At 49.7% G+C, this 20,305-nt stretch overlaps 1 long non-coding RNA gene across 1 annotated transcript; it reads right to left on the bottom strand.

Moving 5' to 3' along the window:
* Positions 1–9,895: 9,895 nt before the first annotated feature.
* Positions 9,896–12,984, bottom strand: LOC132654166 (uncharacterized). Its single transcript, XR_009591800.1, has 2 exons — positions 12,841–12,984; positions 9,896–12,723 (listed from the first exon to the last, which is right to left on the bottom strand). It is a non-coding gene; the product is annotated as an uncharacterized LOC132654166 (long non-coding RNA).
* Positions 12,985–20,305: the final 7,321 nt, after the last annotated feature.

Genomic DNA, 20,305 nt, shown 5'->3' with positions numbered 1-20,305 from the left:
TGATGCTCCATGCCTTTGATCCCAGCACTCAGGGAGCAGAGGCAGAAGTATCTCTGTGAGTCAAAGAACAAGCTACAGGGGCTAGAGAAAAGGTTCTGCGGTTAAGAGCACTGGTTGCTCTCCCAAAAGACAGGGCTCAATTCCCAGCACCCACATGGCAGCTCACAACTGTCTCTTAACTCCACGATCTAACACCCTCACACACTTAATGCACATGGAATAAAAATGAATACATTATTTAAAAAAAAAGAACAAGGCTATGTAATGAGACCTTGTCTTTTTTTTTTTTTTTTAAGATTTTATTTGTTTATTATGCATGCCAGAAGAGGGCACCATATCTCACTGTAAATGGTGGTGGGCCACCTTGTGGGAATTGATGTCAGGACCTTTAGAAGAGCAGACACTGCTCTTAACCTCTGAGTCATCTCTCCAGCCCCGGGAGACCCTGTCTTAAGAAATGAAACCAACAAACCAACCTAAGATGTTTTTGAAAAATCTGAAGTAGGGTGCTTTTTCTCCAGGTCAGAGTGAGCACTACTCTGGATTGTCTAACCAAGCAATGAGGTAAAAATGAGTAGAAGTATATATTTTCTCTTCCTTTTTTCATGACAAGGTCTTGCTTTGTAACACTGGCTAGCCTAGAACTCACTATATAGTCCAGGTTGGCCTCAGAATCACAGAGATTCACTTGTCTCTGCCTCATGAGTGCTGGGATTAAAGGCATGTACCATTGTACTTGTTCAAGAATATAATTTTGAAAGTAAATTTTTATTATATAATATGTGATCAATTATTTATTATTATTATTAGTAGTAGTTTGCTTTTTTTTTTGCTTTGCTTTGAGAGACAGGGTTTCTCTGTGTAGCCCTGGCTGTCCTAAATTCATCCATCTGCCTGCCTCTGCCTCTTAATTGCTGGGATTAAAGTTGTGTGCCACCACTGCCCCGCTAATTTTTATTCTTAAATTTTAAAATTTAAATTGCAAGTGGGTAAGTGTTTGCTAAATGTGTATTTGTATACCACTTGCATGCAGTAGCCATTAAGAGAGCGTTTCATCCTGCAGTTACAGATAGTTGTGAGCCTCTATGTGGGTGCTGGGAAGCAAACCCAGGTCTTCTGCAAGATCAGCAAGTGCTCTTGACCATTGAGCCATCTCTTCAGCCTCCTTTTGATTTCTTTTGAGACAGGGTTTCTCTGTGTAGCTCTGGCTGTCCTGAAGCTAGCTCTGTAAAGGCAGGCTGGCCTCAAACTCACACTTTTTCCTTTTAAAATAATATTTCTGGGCAGGGTAGGGTATCAACCTTCTTTAATCCCAGCACCTGGGAGGCAGAGGCGGGCAGAGCTCTTGAGTTCAAGCCCATCTAGGTCTACAGAGTGAGGTTTGGGCCAGCCAGGGGTATACAGTGAGACTCTCAGTATGAAAGCATTGAGAAGTATAGGAAGGGAGTGAAGTCCTGAGTGAATGCATTGCTGATGGGTGTGGCCATCCATGTTAAAGACCCCAGTGCTTTAGCCCTGTGAGTTTCAGAGCCTTGCCTGAGGGATGGCAAAGCCTTCCTCTGGCTGGAAGGTGAGCCTGAAGACCGCTCCCCTTCGGAGACAGTTCCTGCTGACTTTAGTTAAACCTGCCTCTTTGTTCATCAGCTCTGAGCTTCTTGGGTGCTGTGCCTTCTCCCTCAAAGCCCAGCCTACCCAATCCCAGCTTTTCCTGTACACATGTCTTGTCATCCTGGCATCCCTCATTGCCCCTAGTCAGGGTTCCAGGACCCAAGCTGTTGCAAGGATCAGACAAAGTAAAGGCTATGGCCAGGCGTGTGGTACAGGTGTGTCATCTCAGCTGCTTGGGAAGCTGGACCTGGAGGATTGCAAGTTCAAGGCCTGCCTAGACTACAGAGGTAGTTCAAAGCTAGTCTAGGCAACCTTACAAGACTATACCACAAACTGTGAAAGGCAAAACAAGGGCAGGGGAAGTAGCTCAGAGATCGCCTGCACATATAAGTCACTGGGTTCCAGCCCCATTGTTACAGACATGGGGGCTGGTGAAAGAGATGGCTCCTCAGACTACCCTTGCAGAGCATTCAGGACCTAAGACCAGAGTTCAATTCCCATTACCCACACTGCTGCCCACAAGTTTTCTGTAACAATTACAGGATGTCTGGTGCACTCCTCTGGCCTCTGTGGGCAGTTGTATGCATTAGCTCTTAAACATAGACATGCTCATTAAAAAAACAACCAAACAAAGCCAGAAAAACAGGTTGAGAACTCTCACACTAGAGGGAGCCCCAAAAGAAGTGGGCTCTAACTGCACGGGCTCAGCGTAATACACTGGAGGAGGCTGGCCCTTGTGGGAAACTAGTCCAGTCCCAAGTCTATATCGAGTTCCTAGCCTTGTACTAAGGTTAATTTCCTGCTGTTGACAATGGTTCTGTAGTTACATAAGATGCTAGCATATGGGAGAATCTGGGTTAGCATAAGGGGAAGCAAGAACTGGATACTATTTTTGCAGAACTTCTGTAAGTCAAAATTATCTCAATATAAAAAGCAAAAAAAAAAAAAAAAAAAAAAAGCACAGGGAGTAGTGGCCATTTTGCTGGGCATAGTGGCACAGACTTTGTCCTGATATGTAGGAGGCAGAGGCAGATGGATCTTTGTGAGTTCAAGGCCAGCTAGGGCTGCACAGTGATATCCTGTGTCAAAAAAATAAAAATAAAAAAAGTCAGAGTCCCCACTGGCAAGTCTTGCCATTCAAGACTGATGACTTGGGTTCAAATCTCCAGAATCCATAGACAGCAGAAGGAGAGAACCCCAAAATTGTTCTCTAACCCCCACACATACACCGTGATGCAGGGGCAGACAGAAGACAGGTATACAGGAAGGGGCAGATTAAGATGTAGGCAGATCCTCCTCTAGCAGCCCACTTCCTCCCATCTCCTACTTCATACTTTCCAATACTAGCAGGTCGTGAATCTGTCTAGGGATTAATCCATTGATGAGGTCCAAGTCCTCGTGCCCTGATGGTCTCTGGAGACTATAGTGGAGATTGTGGTGGTTTGAATGATAATTGCTCCCACAGGCTCATAGGTTTGAATAATTGGTCCTCAGTTGGTGGAACTGTTTGGCAAGGATTAGAAAGTGTGGCCTTGTTGTAGGCCAAGCCCACACCAGGCCAAGTCTGTCTTTCTCTCTCTGATTTGCATATGGATCAAGATGTAAGTTCTTAGCAGCTCCAGTGCCATGCCTGCATGCCTGCTGCCATACTGCCTGCCAAGACTGTGGACTAACCCTCTGAAAGTCTAAGCAAGCCCCAATTAAATGCTTTCTTTTATAAGTTACACTGGTCATGGTGTCTCTTCACAGCAATAGAACAGTGACTGAGGTAGTAGGTTTTTTTGTTTTTGTTTGTGGGTTTTTTTTTATTTGTTTTGTTTTTGTTTTTCGAGACAGGGTTTCTTTGTGTAGCCTTAGGTATCCTGGACTCACTTTGTAGACCAGGCTGGCCTGGAACTCACAGAGATCTGCCTGCCTCTGCCTCCCAAGTGCTGGGATTCCAGGTGTGTGCCACCTTGCCCGGCTTAAGACAGAGGTTTAGGAGGTATGACCTTGTTGGAAGAGGTGTGACACTGAGGCGGGCTCTGAAGTTTCAAAAGACCCCTGCCATTCCCAGTGTGCTCTCTGCCTGCTGCTGCTCCACACACCTGTTCGCTGCTGCCTCCTCTGCCATCGTGAACTCCAATCCTCAGAGACTGTCCAAACAAACTCTTTCTTTTATGAGTTTTCTTGGACTTGGTGTTGTATCACAATAGAGATTAATACCCTTATGTTGGTATAATGTTCTTGAGGAATGTGTAGTTTACTCTTGTTCATTCAAATGCTGGTTTCTCTACCCCACTATCTGGTTTCAATCCAGACATTTCATTGTGATGTCTATTCAAAGCATTACTTATCTCAAGTTTGTGTAAACATGTCACCATTTGTCCTCTGTGTTGTCAATAAAACAACCAGCCACAATGCTGAGCAATGGAGAGAATAAGATGGGGCATCTTGGTCCGGTGGTGAGGAGAAGGAAGGGAGTGGAAGGTTGGAAGGAAGGGAATGGAAGGTCGGAGAGGAGAGATCTAAGAGGAGAGGACTTAGAACCACCAGGAGAGATGAACCGGACCTAAGACAGAACTAAAAGCAAGTATAATGTGGGAAATCTGAAAAGGAGAAAGCCATGCGGGCTTGGAGTTTAGGATGGAGTAATCATTGCCCAGTATTGTGCTCTAGATTAATTAAATAAGTCCTGGTCTCTGTGTGGTGATTTGGGTATACAGCTGGTTTAGGAATAACCGCTGTTTAACTAAAAGATACATCAATAATAGATATTAATAATCAACAACACCCTCAGGTGATTTTTCAATCCAGTCAAGTGGATACATCTCACCATCCCGATGTGGAGCAAAGACTGCATTTCTCTGAGTCATACAGACCTTGAGTACTTGCGACGAATACCTTAGTAGAAAACAGGAAGCCAGACGATGGTGGCGCGTGCCTGAAATCCCAGCACTCTGGAGGCAGAGGCAGATGGAGCTCTGTGAGCTCGAGGCCAGCCTGGTCTATGCAGGGAGAACCAGGACAGCCAGGACTACACGGAGAAACCCTGTCTTGAAAAAAAGAAAGGAAGGAAGGAAGGAAGGAAGAAAGAAAGAAAGAAAGAAAGAAAGAAAGAAAGAAAGAAAGAAAACAGGAGAGAGACTGTCTTAGCTCCCTAGGACTGCCTTTTACCTGGGTGCCTGATAACCTGAGCTTGACCTGGTGGTGTATGTGACCTGGGAATGGATTCTGGAGGAGAATCTATGCTGCTTCCTTCCTAAGCTCTGGTCTGCTGCTCATGATGAAGATCCTGTGCTTCTACAGACATCCAGCTCAGGCTGATACTGAAGATCTTCCCAGGGTTTCCCTTCCCAGGGACCCAGCAAACCCAGTGGGGCTGGCAGAGTGGGGCGGTTTCCCTCAGCAGCTCCAGCCTTGCATACGGGGATCTGGAAGGGAGCTGATGTCCTTGACCTCGCATGGTCTTGGGCAGACTCCCAGGTGCAAATTAGAGGTCATCAGCTCTGCAGTAGGCCCAAGGCTGCAGCTCCAGGTCACGGGTACTCAACGGTGGGCACACACCGTGAATGTGAAGGCCTGGATGTCCCTGACAGAACTCATCTTCCCTCTGTGAGTCACAGGCAGACCAGGAGGTCTTGGAGCTCCTGAGAAGCTCACGGTTAAAGGGGAAACCCGAAAGTGAACAGAAGTTTCACCTTTCTGGCAAGCACTCCAGCAGAGCTGGGTGTGTTAGGAGGTTGTGTGAGGCAGCTCTCCACCGAGGCTCTCAGCTGGCCAGAGGAGCAAGGCCAGGCATCGTAATACAGAGAACAGCGTCGCGGGACAGCAGAAGCACCAGGGACACTGGCCCAGAGCGGGCTGCTAGGGAAGGGGAATGGCTTCTTGTGCAGTAGCCCTCGGGTTGGGTGGGTGCGGATGCGAGTACTGCTCACTGGAAGGTAACAAGGTCACAGCAAACGCAAGACGAGGAAGCCGCGGTTACCACAGGCCACTGATCCGGACTTGCTCTCTTACCATATCATAACCCAGCTAGGTTCTACTCTTAACCCAGTAGGCAGTAGCAGGCGGTAAGATGAGTGTTTGGGTTGTTCTAGTGATCAGCCTGAGAGCCCTCAGTCGCTGCCTGCTCTTGACAGAATTGGGTGCATACAGTTACTGTGACCTCACCCTGTAACCATTTAAATCTTGATCCCAGAGGTGGGGTTTCCCAACTGGAAAAGCCAGGAAAAGCTAAGCAGCATGATGCTTCCCCCTGCTGGCCACAGGGCAGACTGCAGGCCTGAGACAATGTAGTGGGCCAGGCTGGGCCAGGCCCCTTCCTAAGAGCGGATATAAAGGAGCCCCTTGTTTGTTTGTTTCATGTATGTGGGTGTTTTGCCTATGTACCATTTAGTCTGTGTAGCATGTATGTGTCTGGCGCCCAGAGAAACTAAAAGAGGAGCAGAGGGCATGAACTCCCCTGAATTATAGAGCTATGAGTAGCCATGTGGGTGCTGGCAATCAAAGTTGTGTCCTCTGGAAGAACAGCCAGTGCTTGCTCCTCCCTTTCTCCCTCCCTCCCTCCCTCCCTCCCTCCCTCCCTCCCTCCCTCCCTTCCTTTCTTCCTTCCTTCCTTCTTTTCTTCCTTCCTTTCTTTGTTGTTGTTTCTTAAGACAGGGTTTCTCTGTGTAGACCCCCGCTGTCCTGGAACTTGCTCTGCAGACTAGGCTGGCATCAGCTCCGAGATCCAACTGCCTCTGCCTCCTGAGTAGTGGGAGTAAAGGTGTGCCCCTCTCCCGGCTGCAGCCAATGCTCTTAACTGCTGAGCAACCTCTTCAGTCCAATGAGAGTGTCCTCAGCGCTATCTTCACTTCCCAAGAGGCCTAACTTTCCCCACTCTATAAAACCGTCCTGAATTAAGATCCTCCTGGAAGGGCTACGAGGAGCCCTTCAACAGCAAGCCAGTTACCAGGCAACCTTGTCCCCGTGCTTGTGCACAACAGCCAGGGGACCCAAGGCAACCTGTCCCTTCCCTGTATGACAGAGTCTCAGTGCAAAGTTCTCTGTGGTATGTTGACAATGAGGCTGGCTGCCAGTGCCCATTTCTGCTTCCACCTTTAGCCATGCTGCTCTTTGGCCAGAGGGAGTGAGGGACAAGCAGAGAGGGGCAGATGACCCTGGCGTGGCCAAGGTAGTATTCTGGCAGGAGACGAGTCCCCAGTGCAAAGTACCCCCAAGCTGAGGGCTCTCAGTTTCTCTGATGTACCTCCCAAGCCTGGAAGCTTTAGGGGAGAGTGTGTGTCTTTGGGTTCACCGTCTACGCAGTTAGACTGTTGGCCCCAGGAAGCTTCCAGACCCTTGATTCCTGTCAGAGCTTAGGGGCTGCTGATGCTAAGACCCCACTGGAGAGCGCCAGAGCCATAAAGAGACAAGCATGAAGCCAGGTGTGGTTCCACGCACCTGTAATCCCAGCACTCAGAGAGGCAGGAGCAGGTGGATCGCTGTGAGTTCAAGAAACCCTGTCTGGAAAAAAAAAAACAAATGGGGGTGGTGTCCATGGCCTCAAAGCCATGACCCTGAGGCCACCTGTCCTGTCCTGGGTACTTTGGATGACTTCCCTTCCTGTCACTGCTGCCAGGCCCATCTCAGGATTCCTGTGGGGAAAATGTATCTTGCAGGCAGGCTCCGGGAGAGCTCCCCACGCCAGAGCTCCACGACTCTCTTGAAAAGCAGCACACACAATGCCTCTCTGGACCACAAGCCCCAGGTCCTTTCACCATAGCCTCACTCTCAGTAGGTCCCCTTCCCTGTCCGCACCAAGCCAGCCCGCTGCTCCTGGCTTCAGACCTGGAGTCACCGATTGGTCCATGCTACTCCCACTCCCAGGTCACATACACCACCAGGTCAAGCTCAGGTTATCAGGCTTGGCAGCAGAGTAGAGGCCTTTACCGGAGCTGTCTCAGCAGGCCAAGGACTAGCTTTGTGTTTTTTGGTTGGTTTTTTTTTTTTTCCCACATGTCCTAAAATTATTTGTGGAGAGAGTAGAAGTGACCCACATACATGCTATGGCGCATGTATGGTCAGAGATCAGGGGACAACAAGCAAAACAGTTGCTTCTCTCTACGGAGTGGGTCCTGGGGATTGAACTTAGCTTGTCAGGCTTGGCAGAAAGTACCTCTACATGCTGAGCCATCTTGCTCGCTCTACGCTCTGCATTTAGATGACAAGCAAAAAGGGATTCATTTATTTTTGTTTTATGTAAATGGGTATTTTACCTACATGTATGTCTGTGCACCATGTGTGTGCCTGGTACCATGGAGTCAAGAGGTTCCAGATTCCCTGGAATGTGGATGCTGGGAAGGAAACTCCAGTCCTCTGACAGGAGTAGCCAGTGCTCCTAACCTTGGGCTTATGATCCTCCTGCCTCAGCTTCCTGAGCAGTTAGAATTATGGGTCTCTGCTATCACCAAGCTAAGCAGGATATGGCCGTTAAGACATTCCATTTGTTTATTTATTTATTTAGGTCTTTCAAGACAGAGTTTCCCTGTGTATCTCTGTCTGTCCTGGACTTCTCTCTGTAGACCAGGCTGGCCTCAAACTCACAGAGATCCGCTTGCCTCTGCCTCCCAAGTGCTGGGATTAAAGGCGTGTGCCACCACAACTGGCTTGTTTTGTTTTGTTTTGTTTTTTAATTAAATTTATGTGGTGGTTGGAGTGTTCCATGCCCCTCGTGGTTTTAGACATTTGAATATTTGGTCCCCAGTTGGTGGCATTTTTGGGAAGGTCTAGGAGATGTGGCCTTGCTGGAGGAAGTGCATATCTGGGGTGAGCTTTCAGGTCTCAGAACCTTGTACCACTCCCCATTCACTCTCTCTGCTTGCTACCTGTGGCTTAAGATGTGAGCCCTCTGCTTCCTGCTCCTGCTGCCACGTCTTGGCCCCACCGTCATGGACTCTAACTCTCGGGATCCATAAGCCCAAATAAACTCTTCCTTCTGTAAGTTGCTTTGGCCATGGTGTTTTATTCCAATAATAGAAAAGTGACTGATACGGTTTTTAAAATGTACCTCAATTTGAATTATGTGAATATGGGAGGGGTTGTGTATGTGAGTGCAGGTGCTCAAGGAAGGCCAAGGATACTGGATCCCCTGGAGCTGGAGTTATAGATAGTTGTGCGCCATCTGGATATGGGTGCTGGGACTGAAACATGGGAACTCTGAAAGATGAAAGATCAGCGAGTGCTCTTAACTGTTGAGACATCTCTCGAACTCCCACATTTCTTGTGTGTCAGTGTGTGTGTGTGTGTGTGTGTACATGCTTCAGCAAGTGTGTGGAGGTCAGAGGACAGCTTTTGAGAGTTGGTTCTTTCTTTCCACCATAGGGGTCCTGGGCGTTGAACTCAGGACATCAGGGGCTCGGAGGCAGGCACTCTTACTCACAGAGCCATTTTGTCAGTCTAACAGGACATTTCTGTTGTCTCTCCTTGTCTAGAGAAATCTCACTTTTTTTTTTTTTTTCAGTAATCTTGGTGTATTGAGGTGTGATTTCTAACTCTCAAGTGATAGGTCTGGCCCTGGTGCTTGCTTCATTGTCTTGTGTGGGGTCCGGAACATGCTTAGGCCACAGAGTGACCAACTCATTCCCATTTGTTAGAGACCTTCCCCGGTTTAGCCTGAAAGTGCCACATTCCAGACAAAGACGGTGGTCCACTATTCAAAATAAGAGTGCAGGAGGGGTGGGAAGAGAGAGAGACCCAGTGGAGTGGCCTTCCTCTAAAGCCTGGCACGAGAGCTTTGGAAGCCACGTGCCCCTTGGAACTGCCTGATAAGTTAAAGGTCAAGGATGTAGCTGTCACTGCCCCATCAGCCCTGGCCCTGAAATGGTGGCCTTGCTGTGAATCATACTTTCCTTCAGGCTTGGCATGGCTACTGCAGTCAGCAGCTACAATCGCCATCTGTATTAGTCCCTTTTCTGGTCGTTGACCTGAAGCAACTTACTAAAGGGATGGCTTATTGTAGAAGATTATTAATATTTAATATTAATTCATATAATTATTAAAGCGGCAGTTAATTCTTTTTTATAACATTTCTTTTTTTTTTACATTTATTTATTTATTATGTATACAATATCTGCATGTATGCCTTCACATCAGAAAAGGGCACCAGATCTCATTTATAGATGGCTGTGAGCTACCATGTGGTTGCTGGGAATTGAACTCAGGACCTCTGGGAGAGCAGCCAGTGCTCTTAACCTGTGAGCCATCTCTCCAGCCCAGCAGTTAATTCTTAACCTGCTACTACATAAATTAAAGACACAGAAACCTGTTAGATTTTTAATAGGCCTTAATACACTGGGGCTGGACAGATATTAACCTTCTAAGCTATCTTGTCTACTTCCCAGCTGAAACCCCCATAAATACTTGCACATGTTTTTCATTTTTCTCCATCGTGCCGGTCCTCAGAGTAAGTTCCTTCCAACCACATGCTAACCCATGGCGACCTGCTCCTCTCCTCTTCCTTCCTCCCCCTCTTCTTGGTCCTTCTGCCACCTCCAAGCCTGTGAACCTGCCTACCTCTCTTCTGCCCAGTCCAGGCTAGAGGCAACTTTATTTAGCCAATCAGGGATAATTTGGGAGGCAAAGTTTTCAAAACGTCAGTTTAGATACATGAAAATTTGCTCATAAAACAGTAAGGATCCTGGGGGACGAGCAGTTAACATTTGAACACGCAGTAGCCCCAGATCAGCCCCAACGGTTTGCTTTGGCTCATGGCTTCTGGGGGTACAGTCTGTCATGGAAGGGAAGGCGTGATGGCAGGGGGTGAGACGTCCGGTCACACTCTGTCAGTGTGGAAAAACAGAGATGAGTGCTGGTCTAGTAGTCAACTTGCTTTCTCCTTTTTGTCCGGTCCTGGATTCTAGCCCATGGGATGGTGCCACATTTTCCTGGAGCAGGTAATGCCCTCTGACCCTCTGACCCGCATGGACAAACCCTTCAGCAAACACCAGACTTTGCAGGAATTCACCTTTGCCATTCCAATGTGCAAACAGATACTGGGGGCAGCCCCACGTCCTTGCCTTTAAGTGAGCCTGTGAACATTAGGAGCTGTGCCAATTTCCTCAGCAGATTCTTGTTAAATTAAGCATCAAGATGTGGCAGGATCATGCTTCTGAAGAGGACTCCAGAGGGGGTCCTTCTGCCTTCCCAAGCCCCAGGCCCAGGTGTTCCTGGAAATTTGTAGGACTCTTCTCTCTGCCTCCTCCCCATGGAAGAATCATTCTTTTCTGCCTGTCTCTAACCACTTTCTGTCTTTATTGTGGTGCTGCTGTTACTTTTAACACCCTGGTGCTGAGCCTCGCCTGAGCCATCTTTCCAGCCCTGCTGTTATTTTTGAGCTGGGTCTTGCTCCTTTGCCCAGGCTGATCTTGAACTCCTGGTTTAAGGGAATTCCCTGTCTCATCCTCCCCAATACCTGGGACTACAGGCAGACATGCAGCTTAATTCTGAGGGTATGAGCGGGAAGCATACTGGTCAGTATCTTGTTAATAGAGCACAAGCTTGAGTTATCTGGGAAAAGGACCCTCGACTGAGAAAATGCCTGCATCTGATTGGTCTGCGGGATGTCTGAGGGAATGTTCTTGATTGACGTGAAAGGACAGGTGGTCTTGAGTGGTATAAGAGAGCAGGCTGGGAAAGCTAGAGGGAACAAGCCAGTAAGCAGGGTTCCTCCATAGCTTCTTCTTTGGTTCCAGCTTTGGGCCCCTTCTCTGACTTCCCTTTCATGACAGGCTGTAAGCTGTAAGATGAAATAAGCCCTTTTCTCCCCAAGTTGCTTTTGATCATGGTGTTTTATCACAGCAACAGAAAGAAAACCAAGGCAGGGTGTTTGTTCTGCGTGTTGAACTCAGGGCCTCTGATATGTCAGGTAAGTGCTTGATCACTGAGCCTCATCCCCAGCTTTTTCCTTTCCTTTCATTCCTTCTTCTTCTTCTTCTTCTTCTTCTTCTTCTTCTTCTTCTTCTTCTTCTTCTTCTTTAACAGTACTGATAATTAAGTCCAGCTTCTTTCACACGTCCTAGAAACATTATTCAATTCAGCCATATCCTCAGCTAACCTCCCGACTTTCTTAAAAAAAAAAAAGACACAAACTTTTTATTGATTCTTTGTGAGTCTCACATCATACACCCCAGTCCTCTCATCCTCCCTCTGCCCTTGCAACCACCCAATGAAACACACAAGCAAACAAATGAACAACAACAACAAAGCATAGACAATATCTCATTGTGGAAGCTGTACTAGGTCACTGTGTCTTGCAGTATCTCCCTCTGTCCACACATCTTCACTTGCAAATGTTCGTTGCAGTGAGTCATTGGTCTGGTTCATTCTCTGACTTCTGTGACCATCAATGTCGGATGCTCGCTGGGATTTCTCCTGTGTCAGGGAGATCCTGCAGCTTTGGCACAGGATTAGCCCTTTCACACATCTCAAACATTCGCAGATGATATAGATTTTGTGGTGGGCCAATTCAGAGCCCTGGATCTGGGCCTGGGTGGTGGCTGAGCTGGTTAGCTTGCTGGCTCTTCCTTATCTACACCAGCACTCCAGCACTGTTGTGGATAGGCCCGCCATTGCCACCATTGGCAGGAAGCAGGGTCAGCCCTCCCGCTCTCATGCCCTCAGGGCTGGCTTACCTGCACCCGTACCTCCAGAGCCAGCTCCACAGTGGTGCCCAGTCAAGGTTTGAGGCCCGCTTTTCCAAGGGCAGCCTGTGAGAGGCTGGGTTAGCTTTCCTCCCACGCTCTTGGCCCTAGTTCATCCATGTCTTCACCATCAGGGACACACTGTATTGCCCAGGCGAGATGCACTCTCTCCCGAGTGCTCCTGGACAGGGGCAGCTCACCCACTTCCAGGATCAGCTCTCCCAGCTGCCTCAGGTGGCAAAGGCCAAGAGGGCAGAGAGCATATCCCCTGCCCCATGACAGAGGAGTGGCAGGGCCAGCTCCCCAAGGCTCTCCCCCTTGGGGCAGGCTCACCTGTGGCCCCCTCCACCGTGCTCCCCAGGCGAGGCGTAGGGTCTGCTCTCCAGACCGATGCATCTTGTGAGGGGCAGGGCTAGTTTTCCTGAGCTCATGACCCTGTGGGCAGCTTTCCCAACTGCCAGAGGAACAGGTTAAGGACCTGTCGAGGGGATCACCTCTGCACCTGTGCCACCCCGTGGCACACAATGGCAGGGTCAGCTCTCTCATACACACTCAGTCAGGGCTGACTCACCCACATGCCTGCTGCCAGGACCAGCTCCACTGTGCTGCCTGGGGGAAGCGCTTTCTCAAGTACTGCTGCCAGTGAGAGATGGGGCCAGCTCTCCTGAGTGCTCCATCCAGCAAAGGGCGGGGCCAGCTACGCACCGCCTCTGTACATCCGCATGGTCCCCAGTGGCTACCCTGACCAGGGACATCCCCATTCCCTATGAGCCATGGACATCGACACCAACCCCTGCCACTGCATAGCCACAGACTCAGACATGGCCCCTCCGTGGGAGCTCAGGCTGGGACCACACCATGGCCCCAGATGGAAGGGCCAGCCACTCACAACAGACAGCTCTCCACGCTCGAGGCTCCAGTTCCATCTCTCTTCACAATGCTCAAGCTGCCCCACTTCTCTTTCTCTCCCATCTGACCAGCATATCCCCACATTGTGGTGCCTCCTGCTGCAGGCTGGCCACCCCTGCGTGACATTCTCCATCTGTGCTGCATGGCTTGATGTGGTGGCAAGTGAGTGTCCACGGCCCTCCCGTGCCATGCACTGGAGGGCAAGTCTCTGTCTGTTCTCCTCCTTCTGCTCGGCACCGCATCAAGCTAGGATGGACAAAGGACTGCCAAATGTCCTGCCCCTGACGGGGGATATAAGAAGACCGCCTCCTTGTTAAGAGCCCTGCCTCCAACAACTGCGAGCCACCTCGTGGTTGGTGGGAGTTGAACTCAGGACCTGTGGAAGAGTAGACAAGTGCTCTTAACCACTGAGCCATCTCTCTAGCCCCCTACTTTCTTTTTGAGATAGAGTCTTCCACAGCTCAGGCTGGCCTGGAAATTGCTATGTGGTCGAGGATAACCTTGAACTTTTGATTCTCCCATTGCTACTCCCGAGTGCTGCTGGGATTAGAGCTGTGTGGGGTTGAGGATTAAATGCTGTGTGTGTGCTAGGCAAAAATTCTATCAATTAAGCTGCATCCTTACCCCTGTTCTTCTCTTTAGATTTCAAATGTTAATCTATTATTGTTGAGAGGGGAGGTGTTGAAAGCCACGTGATCGTCTCGCCAGCAAAAATGCACACAGACACAAGGATCCTTCTGCAACAGGTTTTTTATTACAGTCAAGCGATGAAAGGAGGAGAGAGCCGCGGGACCGGCTCCACGACGCTCCACGACTCTCGGGGCGGCAGCACGGCCATGGCACGGGCCCGGCCACCTCGCGGGCGCAGGTGGCGCTCGCATTGGCCGACGGACGGCGGGGAGAGACGGAGGAGAGTGCGAGGGCCCCGAAGTGGTGCTGTTTATATAAGCCCTGGTCCCACCTAAGTGACGTGTCATACCCTGATTGGCTGCTCCTCTTTAACCCTGGGCAGTGGCTTGGCGTGCTTACGCAACCCGCACATGCGCTCTGGAGGTTCTTTACAGTTTTGAGGGCGGATGTCAGCGCCAGTAGATGGCGTCTGAGTCTCAGCTCTCCACAGGGAGGCACATGCCATGGCATGTGCTTGGAGCTGGAGGACAACACCGTGGAGTTCTCTCTCTGTTCACTATCGTGTGGATTCTAGGGATTGCGTCCAGGTCATCAGACTTGCCCAGCCTGGTGGCAAATGTTACTGGCTGAGCCATCTCTCTGACACAGCTGGCCCCTTCGTTTGCTCCCCCATCTTGCTGTGCAAAAAGAAATTGAATTTACCTTCTCCTGCATCAGTTTCTAAGTTCTGGAACTTTTCTCCCCCAGTGCCAGGTCTGAGGCATGCTAGATGAGTGATCTATCACTGAGTTTCACACACCAAACTCTTTAAAAACTTAAAAGGAAATTGAGTGTGTGTATGCGTGTGTGTGATCTACATCTCTAATGTGGCACACATGTGGCACACACACAGGGGACAATGCCAGGTGTTGGTCCTCCTTCTGCCTTGTCTGGGCCAGGGTCTCTCTTCTTCACTGCTGTGTATGCCAGCATGGCTGAGTTTTGAGCCTCCTTTGGTTCTCCTCTCATTTCCTGGGTGCACTGGGATTATGGATATTGGTGCAACTTGCTTTTCTGCGAGGGTTCTTGGGATCTGAGCTCAGGCCGTCCGGCTCACACAGCAAGCCATGACACTATCTCCTCAGTCCGTAAACATGTCTAAAAAGCTTTATTTTGAGATAGAATTGCGCTAAGTTGCACAGACTGGTCCTGAACTCACTTAGCTCAGGGTACTTGCTCTGGAAACACTCTTGCAGCATACTGTATGCAGGACTGTGCCATCACACTCAACTGTCCTCCCTAAGGACATCTGTCATTGGATTCGGGATGCTCCAGGACAATCTATTTCAGCGATTTCTCTTAATCCTGCTGCAGGTTAACAATTACAGGCTTGAGGGGTCCAGAGCATCTCTGTCTTCAGAGAGCCACATTCAGTCCACTCCAAGTCTCCGAAGGTATTCACGAAAGAAACCCAATCAAGTACATCTCCTCCTTAGCTTGTAATGAAAACGAAATACTCCTTGGTGCCTTTTGAATGAGGCAAGATCCAGCACCACTGAGTGATGAGGAAGGCTAAAACAACAGCTTCAGAGTCGGGAGGGACCTGTGACTCATGGCTCCGGGAAGAGGTAGCGGCTGGGGTGTACCTCAGTTGGCAGGGTGCTTACCTAGAATTCATTTCTCTGGGTCTCCCTGGCTGTCCTAAAACTCAGTCTGTAGACCAGGCTGGCCTTGAACTTAGAGACCTGTCTGTCTCTACCTCCAGAATGCTGGTACTAAAGGTATGTGCCACCACCTGGCCCTTCATAAATGTGGCATGGAGGCATGTGCTTATAATCCCCAGCACTTAGGAAGTGGAGGCAGAAGGGTCAGAGGTTCAAAGTCATCCTCAGCTACATAGTGAGCTCAAGACCAGCCTGGGCTACAAGAGACCCCGTCTCAAAACAAATACCCCCAAAGTGAAATAAAAGCAAAAGAAGTAGGAGGCGTCTGGGGTGCGGGGAGCATTGGAACACCTACCCCCTGTCCGGTCTTAGATGTGCGGTAAACATGAGTTACAGTCTTGAGGGTTGAATCAGCACGAGGAGAAGTCTACCAGACATCACTTTCCATCCCCACTGTGTGGATGAAGTAACCAAGGCCCAGAGGGGAAAACCAGCCCAAGCCTCTCACGCCAGCCAGCTCAAAGACCATGGCTGCCCAGCTAAGCCTTCCGGTGCCCACTGCACCTTCCTTTAGCCTGCTCTGGGTGCAGGTTTCCAGGCAGCCGTGTCTGGTGTCTGAGGAATGGGTCCTCCATGGGCACACACACGTGGAGACTGTGCCTCTCAGCTCCTTAAGGGAGGATGCTTACAGAGCCCCAGGCACACTTCTGACCTTTGGTGTCACCCTGCCAGGCAGGAGGGGCGCTGGTGCCCGGAATGACTTTCTGAGTCAGCCGTTTCTGCCTGGGAGGGGAACCGAAGAGATGGAGACGTTATTCTCTGATGGGCCCTATGAGGACCCAGGTTGAGCCCCTGTCCCCGGAAACGATTAGATAGGACAGGTGCTGGCCCTCACTGCTTCCCGGAGTTGGAACTCGCATCTGAGGACCAGGCTAAGGGTGAGAACTATCAAACACCAGACCTAAGGGAGTGCGTCACCGTCAGGAGCTGTGACAGGCGACCTTCCAGGGAAGTTGGAGCTTAGCACGTTCTCTGATTGCACTGTGTTACCAAAGGGTCTAAAAACGGCTGACCCTGTGACGTCAGAAGTCTGCAGGATGGAATAGTGATGAGTTCTGGTGTGTTCTTTGGACTTTTCTGGAGGGTCCACATTGCAGTCTGGCCACCTGGGACTTCGCAATGATGTGACTTGGGAGCCAGAGGCCTGGGCCTTCTCCTTGGCAACTAAGTGGCTACTTCCTCATGCCTTCCATTTTTTTTTTTTTTTTGTGTGTGTATATATTTTATTTTTAATCACTTGCTTAACTGATGACTGGGTCGTCTACTTCTCCAAATCCCTTACAAATGTATTTTTAGTTTTTAAAATTTTTTTATTTTATGTGTGTTACTGTTTTGCTTGTATCTGTATACCTGTGCACCATATGTGTGCCTAATGCTGTGGAGGCCAGAAAAGGGCAATGGATTTCCTGGATCTGGAGTTACAGATGGTTGTGAGCTCCTGTGTGGGTACTAGGAATAGAACCCAGATCTTCTGGAAGAGCAACAAGTGCTCTTAACCACTGAGCCATCTCTCTAGCCTTCTTATTTTAGTTTTTGAGATAGGGCCTCCCTATATCGTCCTTGCTGGCCTTGACTTCAAAAAGATCCACTTGCCTCTGCCTCCTAAGCACTGGGAATAAAGATGTGTGCCACCACACTCAGCTTATTTTAAAATTAAATGTATTTATTTATTCATTGCATGTGTGAGTATATGTGCTCAAGAGCTCAGTCTAACAGTTTTCTCCAAGACTGAAACATTCCATCTTGCAAGGATGCTTCTTAAGCAGGAAGGCAAACAACTCAAAACAGCTCCAGGAAGTCCCTGAAACCAACCAGATTCACTAGGGTCCCTCCCTGCCAAAATATACAATAAAAGTGGAGACTGTGTCTCAGAGGAGCAGGGCCAAGCTGCGAAGAAGACTCTGAGACGAGACCTGCTACCTGGAAGCAGAAACCAGCTGAACTTCCTGGAAGAGGTTTGGAACAACTGAGGCACCAAAAAGGACCCTCTTCAACCTGTTGAGCTGCCTGCAGGCTGTGCAGTGTGCTCCAGGTTCCCAGCTTTTGTGAGCTGTCACCCATGCTGGGGTGGGCCTTAGTGATACAGTTGTCTTTGAGTCATTTCTGCTCCTGGAAGAAACCCCTCACCCATATTCCTGTAAGTAACCCCAAGAAAACTCATGGTTTACCAAGCTGGACTTGGGAGTTATGCGTTCTTTGGCCTGTCCTGGGCTTCCTGTCTGAGATGAGCAGACGTGTGTTGTGTGTAGCAGTTCTCCAGGAAGAGTTTTGGCCCACAACAGTGTGTGCCTATTCAGTGGCCTGCATATGGCCATCAGAGGACAACCCGTGGGAACCGGTTTTCTCTCCCTACTGTGTAGCTCCCAGGGACTGGACACAGGTCATCAGGCCCTAGTGCCAGTGAGCCACCCAGCCTCCTGCTGAGCCATCTCGCTGGTGTGCCATTTTCAAATTCGGAGTTTGGCTTTGAACTCTGAACCAGCCCCATACTGCAGCGGCCCCCCTTCAGCTCTCTCTATAGCTAGCGCCCCCCTGCCCCCGCAAGGCCCAGAGCTCTTCTTGAAGAAGTTATCACAGTCCCTCACCATCTACAGCTCCCCAACTGTAACCCAGATACCTCTGCCCCCCCCAAGCCTCTGCTGGCTTGTACTGTTCTTAGAGACTTTTGGTCTGTGGGCCAGAAACAGTGGAAGGACATTGGCACAAGTGTGTGGGTGCACAGGTGCCAGAGACCAGCTCCAGCTTTAAGGGTTCAGGTCCTGAGATGGGAAAGGGAAGACACTGCCCACCTGTTGATTTTCAAGCAAGTGGCCCCGAATAGCTCCAGCCATCTTTATTTATACAATCACAGTTCTGCTTGCCTGAGCAGTAACATCACTGGTTATTTTATTTAAAGAAATCATAACATCAGCACCTCATAAGCCCCCTCATTACAAGAAGCCCCCAATACCTTTCCTCCCTCCTTTCCCCCTCCCACTGGGTCAATCACCCCCAACCATATTTTATACTACAAAGCACAATAGCAGCATTCCAAAAATAAACGTCTAGTCAGGTGTGTCCTGTGGACATGAGCACATGTCCAACTGGTAGCAAATGCGGTTACATAGCGAGAGACAGATTAGCCATGGGTGTAAGTCCATTTACCAAACAGCATCCCTGTGTCACAGAACTTTCAAAATTTTAGACAGAGATGTGCCCACTGTATCAAGCAACCTTTCCTGACATGCACCTATCAGTTTTTGATACCATCTTTAAGTGGTTCTTAAACCACTTTCCTAAGTCTCTGTGGCTCAGACACAGCTTCCTCAGAACAGCAACAGAAGCAGGACCCACTGCTCCCTACAACCGCCGCGGGCTCACTCAATGTGACTGCAGCTGTTTGTCTAGAGACGTGACTACATGTCCCCAAATACCCAGGACTGATGGTCACATCTGAGGATCGATAGAGACAGAGAGGGGAAAGGAGGGTTTTACCCCTCCAAAGAGCATAGAGAAAAACATAGAATCATACCCAGGGCTTTCGGCCTGCGTGGTCCCGGCCTTGCCTGGGACCGACAAAGTGAAACTATGCCAAGAGTGTAAACAGCACAGCGGAAAGCAAGAAGAGCTTGTAGCAAATGCAATCCGGGTACTAAAAGCTACCAAAATTCACCACTGGGTCCTGCCTAGTAGGAAGGGGTCTCCACGAGCCTGGCTGCAGTGTGGTCCCATCAGGGAAATGCTCATATGCCGATCTCTGCAGACGCCGCATGGCCACGCCACAGAAGCTTGGGCTTAACGGGGCTTCAGTGCAGAGCCCAGGGGGTTAGGGGGAGGACAGGCTGGTCCTCAGGGGCCTGGAGCACTCTGTGGGACAGTGGCTGTGAACTCCAGGGAATTCCACTGCTGTAGCTGTGGAGAGCACAGACGGAGGGCCAGTTCCCAGAGAATTGGCACTTGGGCTTGAAGGCCGGATGGAGTCTGACCCAAGGTTACAGCAGCCCAGCCCAGGGTGAGGTGGAGGTGCCATTTCTCATCCTGTTTGGTGGCCCTTGTTTAGACTCTCCTTTCTGGACCACCACCTCCCTTTGGACCTGTATTCCTCTCCTTTTACAGTCCCAGCCCTGCTTAGCACTCAGGGTAATTCTTCTTCCTCCTCCTCCTCCTCTTCGGTTTTTTTCCATTACAGGGTTTTCCCTGTGTGGCCTTGACTGTCCTGGACTCGCTTTGTAGACCAGGCTGGCCTTGAACCCACAGAGATTCAGGGTGCTTCTTTAATGAAAGAAAGTCAGATCTCTTGCTTCCGTCACCCATTTAACAAACGTTTACTATTTACTGAGCACCTACTATGTGCCGGGCCCTGGCTTCTGCACAGGAAACTAGACAGACAGATCTGTTATAATGGAAGGAAGACAGAGCAGTAAACACATACTCTGCAGGGTGGTGGCTGGCACCTAGGAGAAGCAGAGCATGCAGGAAGTGTTGGCAAGGGTGAGCTACGGTGGGGGGTAAGGGTGGGGGGAGGCAGTACAGTTTTCAAGAACTAAGCGGGATGAAAGAATCCTAGCAGAGAGGCCCTCCCCCGGGGCAGGCGTGTGCCTGTCTCTGCAAGGAGCCATTACAGTCGAAGCCCATGAGGTAGTAAAGTTAGAAGTGAAGGAGGTGCGGGTAGGGCGGGCTGTGTGGTGGCGCCTCACCCAAGCTGTGGAGGGGAAGACCTGTCAGAGCTGGCTTATTTAGTGTGCTCACTGGCTGAAGGGCTGACCGAGGAAGACCTTGGGGGGTGTGATGACCTTGGGGGTGTGTGGTGAGAGT

Source organism: Meriones unguiculatus, chromosome 1 (assembly GCF_030254825.1).
Source record: "Meriones unguiculatus strain TT.TT164.6M chromosome 1, Bangor_MerUng_6.1, whole genome shotgun sequence".
NCBI lineage: Eukaryota > Metazoa > Chordata > Mammalia > Rodentia > Muridae > Meriones > Meriones unguiculatus.
This window is presented reverse-complemented; position numbering and strand designations above follow the sequence as displayed.